Here is a 19,731-nt window from a genome sequence, read left to right on the forward strand (position 1 = left end):
AGGGTTGGGGGTAAACCCGACTCCATTAGTCAACATAGAACATGACCCCATTCTAATAGAGGTGGATAACAGCGACTTAAAGAGTATTACTCTAGCCGCAGGCACCATTATTGGAATGGCGGTTGATGACCGACATTTCTCCATTGATCTTGTAAATGAACTGTTAGGACCCATCCCCAAGGACTGTTTTGACAGTGACAGTGATGACAACGCAACACCAGACAGGATTTTTACCCGGCATGGGGGGAACTTCCTGGTGTACAATTCCTGCCCCTATGGTAAGGAAGATGTGACCTGTGACTTCAGGAGGGATGAGGTGATTTTCCAGGTCCATGAGGGCTGCCTTTCCCACCTGAAGCCTCCGGTCCAAATCAGCACTCTGACCAGGGACTTCTCCACCCAGCTGGAGGAGGCCGCGGAGATAGCCAAACCAGAAGTCTTTCCAGGCTTCAGGCAGATGGTGGAAGAGAGAGTCAACCTAGCTGATGCCTGTGTGACTCTGGAACAAAAGCAAAAGTTGAAACAAGTTTTCTTGGATTTCCAAGATCTCTTTGCGGTAGACTCATATGACTGTGGTCGCACCGACATCCACACCACAACAATCCCCACGGACCCTGGCATGACTCCAGTGTTTGTGAAGCAATATCGCTTGCCTCTCGCATCAATGGAGTCCCTTACTGAAATAATTAAGAACCTTGAGTCCCGGGGAATAATCCGTCCAGTCCACAGCACCTTCAATAATCCGGTGCTGGGAATATTGAAGCCAAACGGCCAGTGGAGACTCTGCGCCGACCTCAGGGAGCTCAACAAACGGGTCCATACTTCCCGATGGCCTCTTCCCTACATTGACCAAGGGCTGGCCCAGATTCAGGGGTCACAGGTATTCACTGCAATAGACCTGACCAATGGATACTGGACTGTGCCTGTCAGTAGGGAGGACCAATACAAACTGGCTTTTACCTTTGGGGGCCAGCAGTACACATGGACCCGGACTCCCTTCGGATACCTCAACTCCGGCAATGAATTCAACATTTTTCTACACAAGGCCATGCCTGACTTGGGTGCAAGGGGTAACCTGGCTTATGTAGATGATGTCCTCATCAAAAGTTCATCTGTGGAGGAACACATAGCGGAGATCCGTTATGTTCTGACGCAGTTGAGGGCCGCCGGAGCAAAACTTTCCTTTCAGAAAGCACAGTGGTGTAGAACCCGTGTTAATTTCTTGGGGCATGAGATTACTCCTCAGGGCCTCTGTCCCCAGGAAAAGAAAGTGGAAGCACTTCAGAAACTGAAAGACCCCACAACTCTGCGGGAACTAAGGAGCCTCCTTGGACTGACTAATTACAGCAGAAAGTTCATTGAGGGCTACGCAGAGATCACCAGACCCCTGATTCATCTCCTGAAGGGGGGGGTCAAGTGGGAATGGGGTCCAGAACAAGCCGAGGCAGTAAAACAACTCAAAAGAAGCCTCTCACAAGCGCCTTGCCTAGCTTACCCTGTCAGAAACAAGGAGTTCTTCCTGGAGACGGGGTTCTCTAATACGTGCTTGACGGCAGTATTATATCAAAAGCATGACAAGGTCAATAAAGTAATCTCCTATGCGAGCAAAACTTTATCCTCTGTGGAGGAAAAATTCAACGATTGTGAGAAGGCACTCCTGGCAACGGTGTGGGCATTGAAGAATTACCGCCCGTTTATCCAGGGGGAACACATCATAGTGGAGACTTCACACCAGCCTCTGCAATATCTCCAAAGTGACAGAATCCGGGCCGGAAATGTGAGTAATTCCCGAATTACTTCCTGGATTCTGTCAATGCAAGGCTTTCCTGTGGAGGTCAGATATGGCCAAAACAAGAAGAGTCCCCTCGCGCAAGGTCTGGCGGACTTGCATGATTGTGCCAGAGAAAACTGTCTCGAGGACGAAAGTCTGAAAATCAAGGACAACATGGAGGCATACCTTAATTCCCCACACAAAGTCTTTGAAGAAGACAAGTGTGAGGGAATGCCCACTGTGTATGTGGATGGATGCTCTTACCATGCTGACAACAACGGGGAGAAAGAACTGGTGGCCGGCATAGGGAATGCATGGGTGAATGATCCCCAGAACCCTCCGCTGGATACAAAATTGGTCCCCGAAGTAGTCAGGTGGCAGAATTGATGGCTGTGCATCAGGCCATCCTCACTGCTGTCCAGCATCAACTCCACGAACTGGTCATAATCACAGATTCGGATTATGTACGGAACGGGTTCGTGGAGCACCTGGTTAATTGGAAAACCAGAGGCATGGTATGTGCTAACAACAAACCCTTGAAACATGGGAAGTTGATCCAAAACATTGATGATCTGGTCACCTCGAATGGGATGACCATCTATTGGAAGAAGATCAAGGGTCATTCCAAAGTAGAGGGACCAGACAAAACTGGAAATGACTTAGCTGATCAGCTGGCCAAAACCGGGGCCATCCAAGGGGATCTAATTGAGATTGAGTCCCTGTTGGGGGAAATCCAGGTCACTGCCATCACTAGGTCCCAGACAAATGCTCACAACGACCTCTCAATTGCACAATGGAGTAAGGAGACCCCTGATGCTGATTTGATTACTGCTCAGAAGGGGGATCCAATAATTGGTAAATTTTACCAGCACCTTGAGGACCCTGAGAACTTTCCCCTGACGGATACCGATTACATTGGGAAAGAGGACCTAAGAGTGTTGATGAAATGTCCCAAAATGTTCCGGATCCAAGACGGTTTGTTGGTAAGGAAATCCAAAGCTGGCCACGATCAGTGGGTGGTTCCTACCTCATTCCGAAGCCTGATGTTAAGTCACGCCCATGATGCGGCCACTGCCGGTCATAGGGGGTTTCACACAACATTGGAAATCTTAAGAGAGGTTGCATACTGGCCACACATGGGGCAGGACCTCGACCAGTACCTGAAGGGTTGCCTTGTGTGTGCACAATTTCAGCCATCATCCCTCACACACCGGGCGCCTTTACAAAAGAGGGGAATGACACTGCCATGGTCAGATTTACAAATCGACTTTGTAGGCCCTGTGATTCGCTCGGCTAGGGGGAATAAGTACATGTTGACCGTGACATGCTTGTTTACCAAGTGGGTGGAATGTCTCCCAGCCCCAAATTGCAAGGCAGAAACTGCAGCGGCCTTGATGATTAACCACATCTTTTCCCGTTTTGGTCTACCTCAAAGGATTGAGTCAGACAGAGGTAGCCACTTCACCAGTGAAGTAATGACAAAGATGTGGGAGATACTGGGGGTCAAGAGAAAGCTGCATATTGCTTATAGACCAGCTTCTTCTGGGGCAGTAGAGAGATATAACCGGACAATTGTGAGCATATTAAAGAAGTTTGTGGCAGATTCTGGGCCAAGTTGGGATATCCGATTACCTCTGGTCCTAATGGCCATCAGATCTACCCCTTCATCTGCAACCAAAATGTCACCATTTGAGTTGATGATTGGGCGCAAGATGGTGCTCCCGCAGCATTTGCTCTACAGGACCCAAGAGCAGACACTGATAAATGCCTCCACTACTCATGAGTATGTAGAGAATTTAAGGAAACACCTCCAACATGCTTTTGCTTATGCTCAGCGGAATCTAGAAAGATCGACTGATAGCATGAAGACCCATTATGACCTGAAAACTTCCAGGAAGGAATATCAGGTGGGAGACCGGGTCTATCTATACAACTTCCAAAGGAACCAGGCCAAGCAGCGCAAATTTTTGCCTACATGGAAGGGACCCTTTGAGATCGTCGATAAGATCTCCCCTGTGGCCTACAAGATCCGCATCCCCAAAGGTGGTTCGGCAGAGGGGGAAGACAAGTGGGTCCACATAAACCAGTTGAAATGTTGCCATCCCAGGCACACTCTGCAACAACTGGAGGAATCCTCTGGAATCCTAGCGGGTACTGTATCAGACTAATTCAGTTCCAATCATAAAACCTACCACATCTAGTCTCTAAAATATTGTGATATACATGAAACTGTCTCTAGTGATGCTGTTTTTTTTTTTCAAAATAAGAATGTAATATTTCGTTACGATGAAATGCATATGCTGCCCCACTATCTCAACAGTGGTGGAAAAAAAAATCGTCTATGAGTAGATATTGCCGCTCTTCCTTTATCATCCTAGGAGAGATGAAACCATGAAGGATGACCAAGAAGGACGATCCGGAGACCGGGAGCAAAGACACAACGGGCCCGGGGTACCGCCCAATCTTCCCATCAGGACCGGCGAGGAGAACTGATCGATCTGACCGGATGGAGAAGAAGATGCTGAACTGTGCCATCTACAGAAGAGGAAGAAGATTATGCGGACAGACCGGTGCGTGGGTCAAAACCCTTGGGCACGCGACTCCCCATCGACCCAAACTCAAAGTGCAGTCACGTGGGGGGGCTTGTAGGGTGTCCTGACCCACGTTTAAGCTACCCTGCTACAACATTTGGTGCTGTGGGCTTAGGAAATTCAAGATGGCGGAAAACCCACATGTGCGCCGAAATCCAGGAAAGCTGCGCAGTTGTGCGCACACCAAAATGGTTACCTAACTTGCCACCCACCAGGGTAAAGAAAGGTCTTTGTTAACAAAATCCACTTTTACTGATGTCAAAAAGTTGCTGAAATCGTGACTCATTGGACCACTTTAAAGATTCAACCCTTTTTGTGGGGTTCCACATAACCATCTTACTGTAAGGAGCCCCATCAAAACAATGTTAAGCAAGGATTTACTACCATGTAAGAACCATTCCTGTTTAGAATGCATTAATCCAAGAAAATCCCAAAAATGGGTGCAGTACCAGTACTCACCACTATCCAAAAGCCGGCGTTTTAAAACCCACTGTGTGTTTTTCTGAAGGCAAGCAAAATGCCTATTTCAAACCTTGCAACATGTGCAAAATATTCACTGAACACCAGCAGACATTTGGCAGAATGGAGTTTTGTGTGCCTACAAAATCTGGGAAATGAAGAGCCCAAAAACAATGCTTATAACAAAAATGCTATGGAGTCAGCAGCTTAAGCCTAACTGCAACTGGATTTAAAACCACCAAAATCGAAAATGTTAAATTAAATGAGTGACCTATGTTTGGTGTCACATGCCTTTGTAACTGTTGAAATGTCATAGTTTTGCACTTAGAATCAGCATTCTAGCTGCATGTGTAAAATTACAAGTTATTTTAAAAGCAACAAAAAGTTAGCTGAAGGTCTGGCTTAAGGAACTTGATTTTGCCTAGCAACGGATCCCATCAGGAGTGAAACTTGAGTCACAACTATGTTCCCAGGCCAATGTTCCTTTTGCTGCCCACACTAAGGATATGCCATCTATCTGATAATTGAATTTCCTGTGCTCTGCCAGAGAGTGAACAAAGCCCTCTCCACTCAGGCAAAGGTTTTTATTACAGACGTCGTAAAAAGTGGCTTCCTCCTGGAGAAGCTGGGAGGGGCACTGCCTGTGAGAAGCAAGCTGGCTTGGCAGAAACTGGAAAGACTGGTTTCTGTACCATGTGACCTGAAAAGACACACCCCTGCAGCAAGGATATGGTTTTATAAAAAGGGGGATAATTCATAGTGCGGACATGTGAAAATTTTATAAATGATACCATAATTCTTGTGATTTTTCTGCCCACAGTTTAAGACGTGGTAGGAACCGGTGGTATGTTCAGGGGGGTTTTAGCGGAAAAGTGGATATTACTCTAAATGTGTGCATGTTAAAAATCTGAAACTTCCTCAGTTAATGTCCCTACCCCCTGCACACATGTATGTAAAGTTGGGTCCATGTCGGAAATTGAAAAAGCAGTTAAAAAGTCAATTATGTACACTCTTTGAATGCAAGCTCCGAGAATGAGCAGATTTGGACATAGACATGGCTAAATTCAGCCACACCATGTATATGTAATTTCAAACAACTGTGTAACTCTGAAGTATGGATTTTGATCATATATATATTTGGGTGCACAGATGATAAGGGAGGTTGTTTCAAGAGATCATAAAATGACATCAATCTGACTCACAGTTCAGTTTGCCAATCGAGCGGAGGAATGGAAGCCTGACCAATGACGAATGAGAGGGGCAAGTCTAGTGATGCAACACACACACCCATTCTCAAGAAACAGATAAAAGCAGAGAGTCAGGACACATAGAGACATTGAATTTCATCTGCCGCTGGAAGCCCTGCCGGAAAAATCCATACTTACCTCCATCAAACTCCAGAAAGCCAAACTAGAGACTTCAATCTATCCAGAGCAGAGACCAGACCAGAGAGAAAGCAGTGCTGTGCCTAGCAGAGACCAGACCAGAGAGAAAGCAGTGCTGTGCCTAGCAGAGACCAGACCAGAGAGAAAGCAGTGCTGTGCCTAGCAGAGACCAGACCAGAGAGAAAGCAGTGCTGTGCCTAGCCGAGACCAGACCAGGCGCTGTGAGCAGAATCCGGAAAGACCTGACCAGACTGAAGATCGTGACCAAGTCGCTTTCCTGTTCAAAATCTCTTGTGAGTACTTAGCAAAACTCAGAACACATCTCTTAGTTTAAATTCATCTAATTCAATCTATTTAACCTAAGTAGAACTGCCTCCTATCTGTCACCTGTCATTTCTAGTAAAATTTGTCATTTTGAAAAAGTGTGCGTTTAAAATTTACAAAACCAAAAACGACCTTTACTAAATTACTCATATCTCCGCAACCGTTTGGGCTAGAGACTTGCAATAACTTTCATTTGGAAGCTGAGATCCCAGGCTTTCCTAGGACCCCAAAACGGTAGAGATAGTCCTTGCGGTTCCTTTGTAATAGTGCTCGGCGCATCCGCGAATTTTGCCGCGATTTGCAATTTCTTCACATGTAAAAAAACTGCTGCTGCCTGATTTCATTTGCCAGAAATTCGTTTAACCTGCTAACTATCCCTGCATCATTGCTAGTGTGAGCCTGGACTAATATTAACTAGATACCACTCATCCTGAACCTCTAAAAGGGAATTAAGAGCGTTTCCAGCATATTTCTCATTCATTGCTAGCACCTATCAAAGCATTTGCCTGTGTTTTCAAACTTCTGTTTAAGCTTGCTGGATTGAACTGAATTACAGTTGATTGCATTTCTGAGAACTGTGTGTTTTCCTTCCATTTCCTTGCCTTGCATCAAGGGGGGGAGGGGAGTAGCCAGAGAAAAGTGATTACATTGTTTGGTTGAAATCATATTGCGTATTTTCTGTACTGCATTCATTGAATATTGCATCCACCTGAGCCTACATAAAGCATCCTCTACCACATTATACTTTTGTTCCTATTTACCAGTGTGCTACCTTATCCATTTCATGTCAACTCATTAGTGATTAAAGAAGTGTGCTAGTGCCAGATTCTCCGTTGTTAATATTTACCATATCAGATTAAGTGTGATATTCAATTATTAATTTATTAAAAAGTGTGATATATATTTTAATTTATCAAATAAACCTTTTAAACTTGCAAAACAGAATTACTTCTTGGCTCAGTGGGGTCAGGGGGATTCCAAGAGAGGGGTGTTATACAAGGGTAGTCATCCAGAACGCATGAACTGGACCTAAAGATATATCAATAAGGGTTTTCATTCAGTATTCTAGACTAGGCGTTAACTTGGCTGTAGTGCTGAATTGAATCCTCTTACAAAATCCTGCACATTTCTTATAATAAATACAATTGCCTGATAGTTTCTGTAGAATCCTCATCTCAACATTTGCTTTTCCATATATACGAAAACATAACTAATTTATGGGATTCAAATATTTCATAGTCCCTAAAATATAAACATATTAGCATTGACCTGAAATGAATGACCATTATGGTTCCATATTTAGAGAAAATATGGTTTTTTAGGATAACAGAATTTGATCTCATTTAAAAAGGATATACATAGAGCATCAAGTGGACATTTCCATCCCATGAGCAGAATAAAGTGCTCGGGGCTATTCTACTAAGAAACAATCAATCTCAAGAGTAATAATTGGTATTAATATCAACGTAAAATCTTGGCCACAAACTATCAGTCAGATTAATACCATATAGAAAACCTTTTAGAAACGTTTAAAACCACTATTGGCAACGAAATAATACCTTATGTTAATATCACCCTAAATTGTTTTACTATCTAATCTTAATCAAATGAATGTGTTTTAAAAACGTTAATGCCGCTATTCACAGTGAGGTCTCATTACCTCAAAACAATCTCCCCCAAAACTCTTGGGTTATGAACGACAACTCATTACTATATGCCTGACAAAGAGCAACAACCTTAGGATTTGTAGAGTTGGACGAGCAATCAATAGGTATTCCAGAGTTTGAATACTTTCTTCTTGCTTACTATAAGATGCAAATATTTGGATTTTCCCTATATTTTGAACGGATGTGTTGGATTCCATCTGTAGGCAGCAGATTTAATCTGAATCAAAGGCACTGGACCCTCCAATATGCATTGGCACCTTTTATTAGATATGTGTGTAATGCTCCAATTTGTTTATCGATTGTAGAGAAGCTTTTATAGAGTTTATAGTTATGCATCTTCTCCCTCCAATCTTTCCAAAAGAGAGCTGTTTTGGATTGCATTGGATTAACACATAGCATGTCTGCAGTTTGGGCAATATCTTTGAAAATCAACTCGTCCAGAACCATAAAGTTTTGAATAGGGCCTTGTTTTCCCCTGATTATAGTTTCTTTTAGATCTGTACAAATGGAGTTTCTGGGTGGGATCAACATGTTTTTATAGAAGTTAAGTACTTTCCAGGCTCACCAGCCGGTCATTGAAATTAGGCCATATATAAGGGCTGCGATTGGGAGACTGTTAGGAAGGATAAGAGTTTGATTTTCCAGAAAATACCTTCAATAATGTCCTAATCAATATTCCTAGCCAAAAGACACATGTTGTAACAAGAGAGCAAGGTTTGAATCATGTTTGCCTTATACAAATCTATAAAGGGGAGCAGAGAGATTATTAATCCTCTTAATTTGAGCTGCCAACAGGTGTTCCTTTTCTTTTAGCTTCATAACTACTAATTTATTATAAGGGACTGCATCCAATTTAAATACCAGGTAGGTTAGATGTAAAACTGATATAAGGGGAAAAGTCACAGTTTACCTGTAATAAGCATAGGGTTTCCTTGCACTTCTGGCGAAGAAAATACAGTTGTTATCATTCGTATTGATTAATGATTCATTGGCCGAAGCATACTTGCTGATGGCATTGATGAGGTGTTGTAAACCCAGCTGTTGCCCTATTTTTTCTTCTTCCTCCACACACGATGGGTTATCCCATGAAGGCACAAAACATGATAATTTCTCAGAAACAATGCCAGTGCCATTAGACCACCCTAGTCATAATTGGCTCACTATAGAATCTTCATGACATAATACAACAGAACATAACATGATAATATGTGTGCAATAAACACAGTTAGCTTTCAGTGGGGTCATTACTTTGAAGTAGACAGACTTCAAGCGACAGCTGGCACACATGACATGAATCTAGTTTTTAGGAATGTCTTAGGCAGTAATCACTGACGTGCTGAGTATGTAGTAAACATTCATTTGGTAAACAGCAAACAATCAGATTTGCTTTTCAGTCTGAACTTTTATTATCTGCAAACACATTATAAGACTTTGCATTACCATGCACTGTAGAATCACGTTGCATGTATACAATAATGTGCCTTGCTGTCCATTTAAAAATGTAAGCATAAAGTGATCCTAGTTTCTTGATAAAGCAGAACAAAATAAAGAATCCCATGGTTTACTAAGGAAGGTGCAGTCATTTTCCTATACCTAAATTACTACAGTGCCTCCAAGGTGTCTTGTGTCACAGTGCATCAAGCACATTGATTTTAGGAAAATTCCATACAATCAAAATCAAAAATCCCATAATTACAAAATGTCAGAGAAACTATAATGTATGATTAATATTGTGACTTGATAAAAATATATTAAAATCTCGTTAAAAGCATCTTTGCAGTATAAGTACTCAAAACACAGTAACCATTAGTGGATAAAAAAGTACACACATCAAATTCAACACAACCGCTATATCACCTCTTGTTTCCAAATAGAAAAATTAGATGTCCCAAAGGAGTTTTGATGGTTTAAAAACCAATAGAATCATCGGGAATTTTGACAAAAGAAAATGGTGTTGTTGATGAATAGCCCTAACAAGCAATTCATAACTGCAAAGGGGGAGTGGATCTTATCCCAGTGCTTCTGATTTGTGAATACCAAGGAAACAGTTTGTTACCAGTTCTCTCGTCTCTATAGAGTCGGTATCGCACAAGCAAGGTCCATTGAGAGGGTTCCACCTGGCTAACCAGTCACCCAACAGGAGGAGGAGGAAATACAAGTGTGGTAAAACGCACGCGTTTGAGGGAATTCAACACACTTTTCGACTAGATTCAGCAGCCAATCTTTAACTCACTAACGGATCACCTCCAGCATAAGTATTCCTTAACCTCTTAAGTGCCATTGAGGTTCCCCCCCAGTGCCAATGGGTTTTTTTTAAAATCGCGGTATTCACCGCCCAAACCTGCCAACATTTCCCCCCTCATTAACCCCTTAAGTGCCACCGACGAGCCGGCTCGTCGGTGGCAACCTGGAGCGGTTTTTACCGACGAGCCGGCTCGTCGCTGGCATTTAAAGGGTTAATATCATTTTAAAATTGTCATTCAGTGCAAAAGGAGAAACCACAAAGAACCCAGTTTGTGTCTTTAAAACATCAAACTCTCTTAAGGCGGCAAAAGATATCGTGGGTGGGCTCATAATTCAAAGTGTCTTGGAGGTTAGCACTGAACAACCCAGTTTGAAGTATCTTGTTTAAGGAGCAGCTGAGGCCGGCATTCCTTCAATACCTATTCAGGTTTTACTCTCCATGCTCAGTTCTCAGCAGTGGCATGGAAGACAGACTGGGTAATTCATGGAATAAATGTGCGCCGAAAAGGGGAGCGCAAGTGTGAAAATCGCAGCACATGCATGCTAAAGCCGCGCACGCAGCCGTTCGTCAATTCATGGAATGCGCTGCGCGTGTAAACCCTGGGATGTGCGCCAAATCCATGGGTGGCGCACATGGGCGAGCACGTCACTAAACGACGTGGAATAATGCGCACAGTGAAAGCGAGCAACATGTAGCGCACACAAGAAAAGGGGGCATAACACGGGGCGTAACACGCAGAATGGGGAACAACGCGTGAAAATGTGGGCGTTACGGGCGAAGTACCGCAGGTAAATGCTGGCAACTCCCACATGCACGCTAACAACACATATTCATGGAATCGAACAGGGGAAACCCGTGCGCTAATCTGGAAACACGTACACCAGCAGGAAGCAGGCGTATGCGGCCCTGCGCAGCATAAAAGTGTGCGCAAACAACAAACAAGCTCATACACTATGATGAATATAGCGTTCCTCGCAGCAGTGGTCATGGGACACTGCAGGAGGAGGAGGATACCCAGGACCAGCCTTTTTGGGATGCCTGATGACCAGGTCTATGGGAGGTACAGGTTTCCACCCCATTTTATCCTAGAACTGGTTGCTGAGTGGGAGGATGAACTCACATCACCCACCCTGTGCTCCAAAGCACTGTGCCCCTTGGAAAAGGTGCTCAATGTACTGCATTTCATTTCAGCGGGCAAGTACCATAGTTGGGGGTGTTTCACAGGCCACGCAGTCACGCTGCCTACAACAGGTGTTGGCGATCATGACTGCACGCTCCTCAGTCCGCAGGCACACATAGATGCCCAGAACACCTGCAGAAAGGCAGGCCGTCATCCAGGACTTTTACGGGGTGGCACACTTCCCCAAAGTGTTAGGTGCCATTGATTGCACCCATGTGGCTCTACGTCCTCCCAGGGCCACTGAGCACATCTATCAAAACCGCAAGCACTGGCATTCCATCAACGTGCAGGTTGTATGTGATGCCAAGGGAATCGTCACCTCAGTATATGCCAACTATCCGGGGTCCAGCCATCATAGATTCATATTCCGAATGTCACCCCTAAAGCGGGACCTGGAAGCTGGGAGGCATGGTGACACATGGCTAATTGGTGAGTACAAATGCCTTTGCACATGCATGCATGTCAGAGACTGAGAAATGGGAAAACCCAACTAATGACAACCATTATCACCTCCCCAGGGGACAGTGCCTACCCTCTGAGCACCTACATGATGACGCCAATACGGAACCCCACCACACCACCCGAGGTAAGATACAACACAGCCCATATTGCAACCCGGGACATAGTGGAGTGCACATTCGGAGTGCTGAAGTCACGCTTTCGTTCCCTTGACCGCTCTGGTGGCCAGCTGCTATATGCGCCCCCAGTAGTGTGCAGGATCATAGTGGCATGTCTCCTGCGCAACGTTGCAACCCAGCGGGGCATGCCAGTGGACATGGTGGTGCCCCCATACCCCCAACCACATGCAGAGCCGCTGCGCATGGGAGGTGAGAGCACATGGTGAGGCAGCTTGTACCCAGCTTGTGGCAAATTTCTTCACCTAAAATCCCACCGCTGCAGAGGGCACACAGGCCTGGCACATACCAGCTGACAATGTATGATGATGACAAGAGAGACAGTCAACTGTCAAAACCATACCACCCTGAGATTGTTTACCTGGAAGTGCTACATTGTGTGCATCCCTAGATACTTAAAAACAACCAATGCTGTGTCAGTAAAAGGCACACATTCATGCACCATGAAGGACTACCCCCGTGCAAAATACTACAACCAAACAGTGGCATGTCACCCAACCCCTCCCTAACCCCATCTCAGCTACCCAACACACCATGGTATGGCATGCCATGTGAAAGTAACCAAATGAATGCACAACACATGACACAAGTGTCACAAAGTGCTCTGTCTCAAATGGAAACTGGCCAGAGACAATTTCCTCTCACTAATGAAAAAGAAACAGCACACATGAACAAATACTTACCAGCAAAACAAAACATTAGCGCAGGATCCAACAGTGGCAACGTATGACAGTAAAAAATAAAAGTACTGCAAGTGTCACAACCTGACAAAGGCAGCACATCGACCCCTTCCAACTGCAGTGTGTTGCTGGCAGGCAAATGTGGCAGTGTACTGCATACAACATGACTGCATCTGCAATGGAGACGGGCTGGTTAAGACATGAAGAAGTGACATGTATATATGCAAAAAGTCCTGTATGTAATACAATATGCAAATCAACCATGCAGTGGAGAAATCAACACCAACCCCCACTAGGGATGTATACACAGTTTGGACTACAGACTGCCCACACAATTTATGGGAGCCGAATGCCTCTGTGTAAGTTACTGTCACTTGGTCACACCCTTTGCGAGGCCATGGAATGAACAAAAAAGTAAATGCAAATGAAACAAAGAACAAGACAAAAAAAGTAAATGAAAAGTAAACAAAATAAATAAAATAATAAAGTACAAATCAAAATACAAATTAAAAATATAAATAAAAAAAGAAAATTAAAAAATCAAATTAAATATGAAATGAAAATAAAAATAATAAATAGAAAAAAGAAGAAAAAAAAATTCTAATTCTAATTTGCTATTCGGAATGAAATATGAAGAAACAAAAAGAAAAAGAAAAATACTAAAAATGTAAAAAAAAAATGAAAAATACAAATAAAAAATAGCCATGTGTTGACCAGGTGGGGGCACCCAGGAGGGATGAGGGGGGGTACAGGTTGCACCCCAACACCCACATACGTGGATGTTGAGAAAAAAAACCCTCCATGGGCTCATGGCCTGCACGGCTACCCTATAGTGGGAGAACTGCGTTGCTGTCATCACCCTCTGGTGGTACATTAGCAGGTCGCGTGATATGGGAGGCAGACCACGCAAAGCCCTGGCATGCTCCTCCATGGCAGCAAGCATGCAGGTCTGAAAGGTTTGGTTCTGCAGGATGATGGTACGGCGATCCCCATGCAGCACCTCACGGGTAGCACGGATTTCTGCCTGAAAGGCCTCGCGTGATGCCCAGATCTCCTCACGGGTTGCCTGGAGCTCAGCTGAGAGTGTGCGTGTTAGCTGCTCCAGCTGCTGTTCTGACCTTGAACTCTGGGACACCTCAAGTGCACCCAGAGTATCTCTGAGGGACCGGTGTTCTAACCTCAGGGCATCCCTTTGGGCCTGTGACTCTGCAGATATGGCTGTGCGCAGAGTCTCCAGTCCAGCCCATCAATCCCTGTTGGACGCCAACATGTCCTCCCTGTGCGTGCGGCACATGGACTCTGTTGCCTGTTGCTGGAGCTCCACCTGCCTTTCAGGGGGGAGAATGGAAGTGGCCACCCTATCCACAGCCTGAGCCATCATCTCATATGATGCCCCCTGTTGTTCTGCAATAGTATACATGGAGTTCTCCCACAAAGTATTTCCTGGTGGCGCACGGCCACCGCGTTGGCGGGCACCACACCTGTTTGGGGCAAGGTGATGTGCACCTTGCTGTGCTGGCACTGCCTAAGGCTGCAGGACTGCATTCCTCCTTTGATCTGCTGGCCCAGGAACAGGAGCAAATATAGTGGAGTGTGACCCTGCATCTGTAACCGCCACATGCAGACTTTCCAACACTGAATGCCCCATAGAGGGGTCTACCCCCAGTGCAGGTGGGTTGGACAGAACAGCATCCCTGCCTGAAACACTCACTTGCGACGGGACATTTGTCTCAATGTCAGATTCAGCACCTGAGGCATAGAGGTCTTCAGAGGTGTACCCAGAGACACCCGTGGACAGGATGGTCTGTAGGAGTAATGAATTTTCACCCACCACCACCCCACGCCTTCCACTGGTGCCTGGTTGGGGCTGTGAGTACTCCTGCGCCATCTCCTCCTCCTCAACCGCATCTAGTGCCTCATCACCTGCAAAAACATAAAAGAAAAGTAATGAAGACAGGCATGAGCAGCATAGCCCACACACATAGGCATCACAATGTACTCATCGAATACATAAATGACACATGTCACACATGACACTAACTATGGCATGCATGCATTGGCAGTGAAGTGGAAGGGGAGCCGAAACGCAGGCACTGAGGACTCCAAGATGGAAAAGCAACACATGTGCTGCATGATGCAACAAAGCCAGTGTTTACTAATACAGTGATGGCAGGCACATGGATGCATCAATGGTTGGTCACTTGGACATGAGAGAAGTCAATTGTCATGTTCAACATTCAAACAGGGCCCCGAAGTGATTGTGTGCAGGGCATGTGTAGGTGCACAATAGTCAATCAGCCTGATTGATGAAATCATTCCCATAATAAGTAAACAAATTTGGACCATTGTGGGGTGAAATCTATGTCTGAAGTATGGTGAATTTGGGGCAGAATGTCACAAAAATGTTTGTTAATCATGCAAATGATTCCATCAATCAGGCAGAATGAACAGGAAAACAGTATCAACAATGTTGTGGCATGATGGCAGTTGAAGGGCGAGTGCAGTAATCAGGTACAAATTGTTAACTGCGGTCAGAAGGGATACTGTAAAACCCAAACCCAAGGCCGGGGGATGGTTTGGAGGCACCACATGAGTGACCCATAGCAGTCATGACTACGCAGCCTCACCTGGCACTCAATCAGAACACATAAACCAAGCAACATACACATGGTTTGCACACACATGCATGGCCACTCACTGGACATTGCCTCAAGATCTGGTAGGTCTCCCACATTTTGGATCTGATCCTCTGTGATGAAGCCTCCAGCGGATGACTCGTGTTCTGTGAGTACTTCCTCCTCTGGTGGAGACCCACTGCCAGTCACCAGAGTAGAGGCATGATTGGAAGCCAGCTTGTTTATTGCTCTGCATTTGAGGTCATTCCACCGCTTAGAGCAATCATCAGCTGTGCACCTCACAAATCCAAGGGAACTAATCTGGCCCGCGATGCACTGCCAGTGGGCTCTACGTTGAGCAGTCATAGTCTTGCACCCTGCAATCACCAGCATTTCATGGCCATGGGCCGACACGTAGCCCACAAGTGCGTCCAGTTCTACATCATTGAAACTCTGCTTCCTTGATGTGCCGGAGGGGGGAACTGTGTCTGGGGTCCCACCCTGTACCGCAAGAGCACCCTTCTTCCTCTTGAGAGGTGGTGCGGACCCAGAGTGGATGACGCTGCTCTGGTCGGTAGGGGCTAAAGCACAGGTGGACTGGGCACTTGAAGGAGCCAAAGGCATGATGACCAAAGGTCTCACTGCAGGCATTGGCTGCTGGGTGATGTTGGCAGGACCAACGTTGGTGTGATGGTCTTGGACCAACACTGTCCCGGCTGGGTGACTCAGAGCTGGGGTGGATTGATCTGCAGCTGCCCCTGCAGCCTCCTCACCCTGGCTACTTGGGGCAGCAGATGACATTGCTGCCCCAGATCCACGTGGCCTGGTGACAGCAACTTTCACCGCCACACATGGCTTTGACTTGGTGACTCAGAAGATGGCCTGTGAGTCATCCCGTGCCAGGTCAGTGAACAATATGGGCCGGTTAACAGGGCCTGAGCTGGGATGGTGTCAGCTGCATCTCCCCGACCAATTTGGGGGGGCATAGGTGTCCCTGATTGGTCCTCCACACGCTGGCCTCTTGGGCCACCCTGCACATCCTGGCCACGTCCCCTACCGTGGACACTTCTTGGAGGTCGGCCACCTTTGCCTCCCTTACCACTTGGTCGCCTCCCAACCATGGCACTGATGTTCTTGTGCGAATGGGAGGTGCAGTAAACTATTGTCCTGGGCAATTGGGGTTAAGGGGGCAGGGTACTAGATGGAATACGTACCCTAGTGCTCTAGCAAGACTGTCTGTGAGCCCTGGGGGAAGATGACGGGTCACGCAACACTCAGGCACCCCGAAAACAAAATTTAACAATGCACGCGACCCCTGGTAGCCCACGTCCGTGGAACAAAGGACTCGCACTATGCTGTGGTACCCAGAAACACAAAAATATGCGTATGTGTGGTACACGAGGGCTACAATGCCCTCTGAATGGGTACGCGACACACAGGGGCAACCACAGTTGAAAAATATGTGCACGACTCACCGTCTGCCTGGAAAAAGAATGTGAAAAACATGTGCGTGTGCGCATTGGCAGCACCCCCGCCAAAAGAAGAATTGAATGCTGTCTGAGTATACAAGGAGTACGAACTGGAACCGTTGTGAAGTAATCGCGTGTGAACTGACAAGAAGTACAAGAATCACCCACTCACTCTCCACAAAAAGCACGTACAAGAAAATGGCGTCCTACGCATACCTTTTAAACCTGCCCACACGTGACACGTCACTTACGCGTTGTCTCTAAGGGCCTTTCCTACAATTACACGCAGTGACACCGGGACGTGCAGAAAGCCATTTTTCTGCCCCCCAGAGCCACGAGCCTGCTCCCACCTGGCATCTGCTGCTGCCTGCCTGCTGGCCACGTGCCCTGCTATTTGGTGCCTGCACATCAGCCATCTGCAGGGGTCCAGTTGCTGTGACCACCCCTGCTGGAACAGTAGACTTCCGACTGAAGTTCCATTGCTCCACAGCCCAGCGCCAGGACCCAGTTGCCCACCCGTACCTGCCTCGGGGGATGTCATGTTGGGGGAAACACCATCACAGACCACTGGCAACCCCCAGCCAGAGAGGGCTACCAGCTTCAGTGCCGCAGAAGTTGTTATCCTGGTGGAGCAATTCCTGGTGCATTATGATGCCCTCTTGGGAAGACCGCGCACTGACAATGAAGGATGGAAAAGGATCTGGAAGGACATCGTGGCTGCCATCAACATGGAGGGGGTGGCAGCCCGTGACATACAACATGTCCGGAAACGCTGGGAGGACTTCAGGTCCAGGACCCTCAGCAAGGCCCGGCACCTCTTTGAGGGGTGGGTGGGGGACATGAGTAGGGGCTGGCTGGCAGGTGCCCCTCAACTGTGGGTTGGTTGGCGCGGGACATGAGTCGGGCTTGCTGGCAGGTGCCCCTCATTTGGTGTGTGGGTGGTTGACATGAGTCGGGGCTCACAAGTGCATGGTGCCATGTGGGCTGCCCCCAGGGCATGGTCAGGGGTGTAGGGTATTTCCCTTTGGTGTGGGCTGCTTGCAGGGCAAGGAGAGGAGGGAAAGGGCACACCCGGGAGGGCCCACAATGCCAAATCACGTGTGAAACTCCCTGCGCACCCCTGAAATACACGCAGCCCGCTCGCGCCAGGCCTATCACGTGTGAAACTCCCTTCGCACCCCCAAAATACACATAGCCCGGCCGCGCCAGGCCTATCGCGTATGAAACTCCCTGCGCAAAACTGAAATACACGTACCCCGCTCGCGCCAGACCTATCACGTGTGAAACTCCCCACGTACCCCCGAAATAGCCCGCTCGCGCCAGGCCTATCGCGTGTGAAACTCCCCGCGTACCCCTGGAATACACGTAGCCCGCTCGCGCCAGTTCTATCGCGTGTGAAACTCCCCACACACCCCCGAAATACGCGTAGCCCGCTCGCACCAGGCCTATCGCGTGTGAAACTCCCTGCGCATCCCCGAAATACACATAGCCCGCTCGCGCCAGGCCTATTGTGTGTGAAAGTCCCTGTGTACCCCTGGAATACACGTAGCCCACTTGCGCAAGGCCTATCATGTGTGAAACTCCACGTACACCCCCGAAATACACGTAGCCCGCTCGCACCAGGCCTATCGCATGTGAAACACCCTGTGAACCCCCGAAATGCACGTAGCCTGCTTGCGCCAGGCCTATCGCGTGTGACACTCCCCGCGCATCCCCGAAATAAATGTACCCCGCTCATGCCAGGCCTATCGCGTGTGAAACTCCCAACGTACCCCTGGAATACACGTAGCCTGCTCATGCCAGGCCTATCGCATGTCAAACTCCCCACACACCCCCCAAAATACACGTAGCCCGCGTGCGCCAGGCCTATCGCGTGTGAAACTCCCCACGTACCCCCGGAATATGCACAGGCACCACATCCACCCTGGGCATGCCCCACAGGCAGCCCACACCACATGGGGTACTTTTTCTACGCAATTTACCTGGCACGAGCGTGTTAAAACTGATATAATATTGTTTCATCCTCATTGTATATGTTGGCCTATGCCCAGTCGCTCTGCGAGGAAATCCTCATCGCAAGGTCGTAACCTTAAGTTAATCAAGCCTCCATTTTAGGTCAAAGCCGCCATTTTAGTTATTCGTGCAAAGTCACCCCGTGGCCTAAAATGGCCGACCTGTGTTCTCTTGTTCTTACTTTGACCTCTTCAACCTCTGTAGGAGAGTTAATGTCCAACCTGCCTGCAGGCTACATGTTAGGGTCATGTAGACCTTGTCCTTTGTTGACCTGGGGATCAGGGGATTACTTGAATCAGTGATGTTAACCTACAAGTATACAAGAACAATGACGCTGTTTAAACATGTCATACGAAACATCTGTTTGACATGCATTAAAGCAAATGTGTAAAGAGTGTAAAGTTAAACCCAGAGAATAATAGTGTTTGTTAGCAAATGTATTAAGAAATAAACCGCATGCACAAGATATGTAAATTAGGAATGAACCTGGCGCGACCCTAGCCCAGTACATGATTAACTTGTAGGAGGCTGGACATCGTTATGAGGAAATTGTATAAATACGCTGATGTCCAGCTAGCAATTCCTGTTCACTGCTCACATTGAACCTGCTGATGGTCTTTGTGATGTACTGACGGCCAAATAGCTATTTGTATACTTTGTTTTGTAAACTGTACAGTATTGCAATAAAGATTCTAGG

The sequence above is a fragment of the Ambystoma mexicanum genome, chromosome 8, assembly GCF_040938575.1.
Source record: "Ambystoma mexicanum isolate Mex_15411 chromosome 8, UKY_AmexF1_1, whole genome shotgun sequence".
NCBI classification, from domain to species: Eukaryota; Metazoa; Chordata; class Amphibia; order Caudata; family Ambystomatidae; genus Ambystoma; species Ambystoma mexicanum.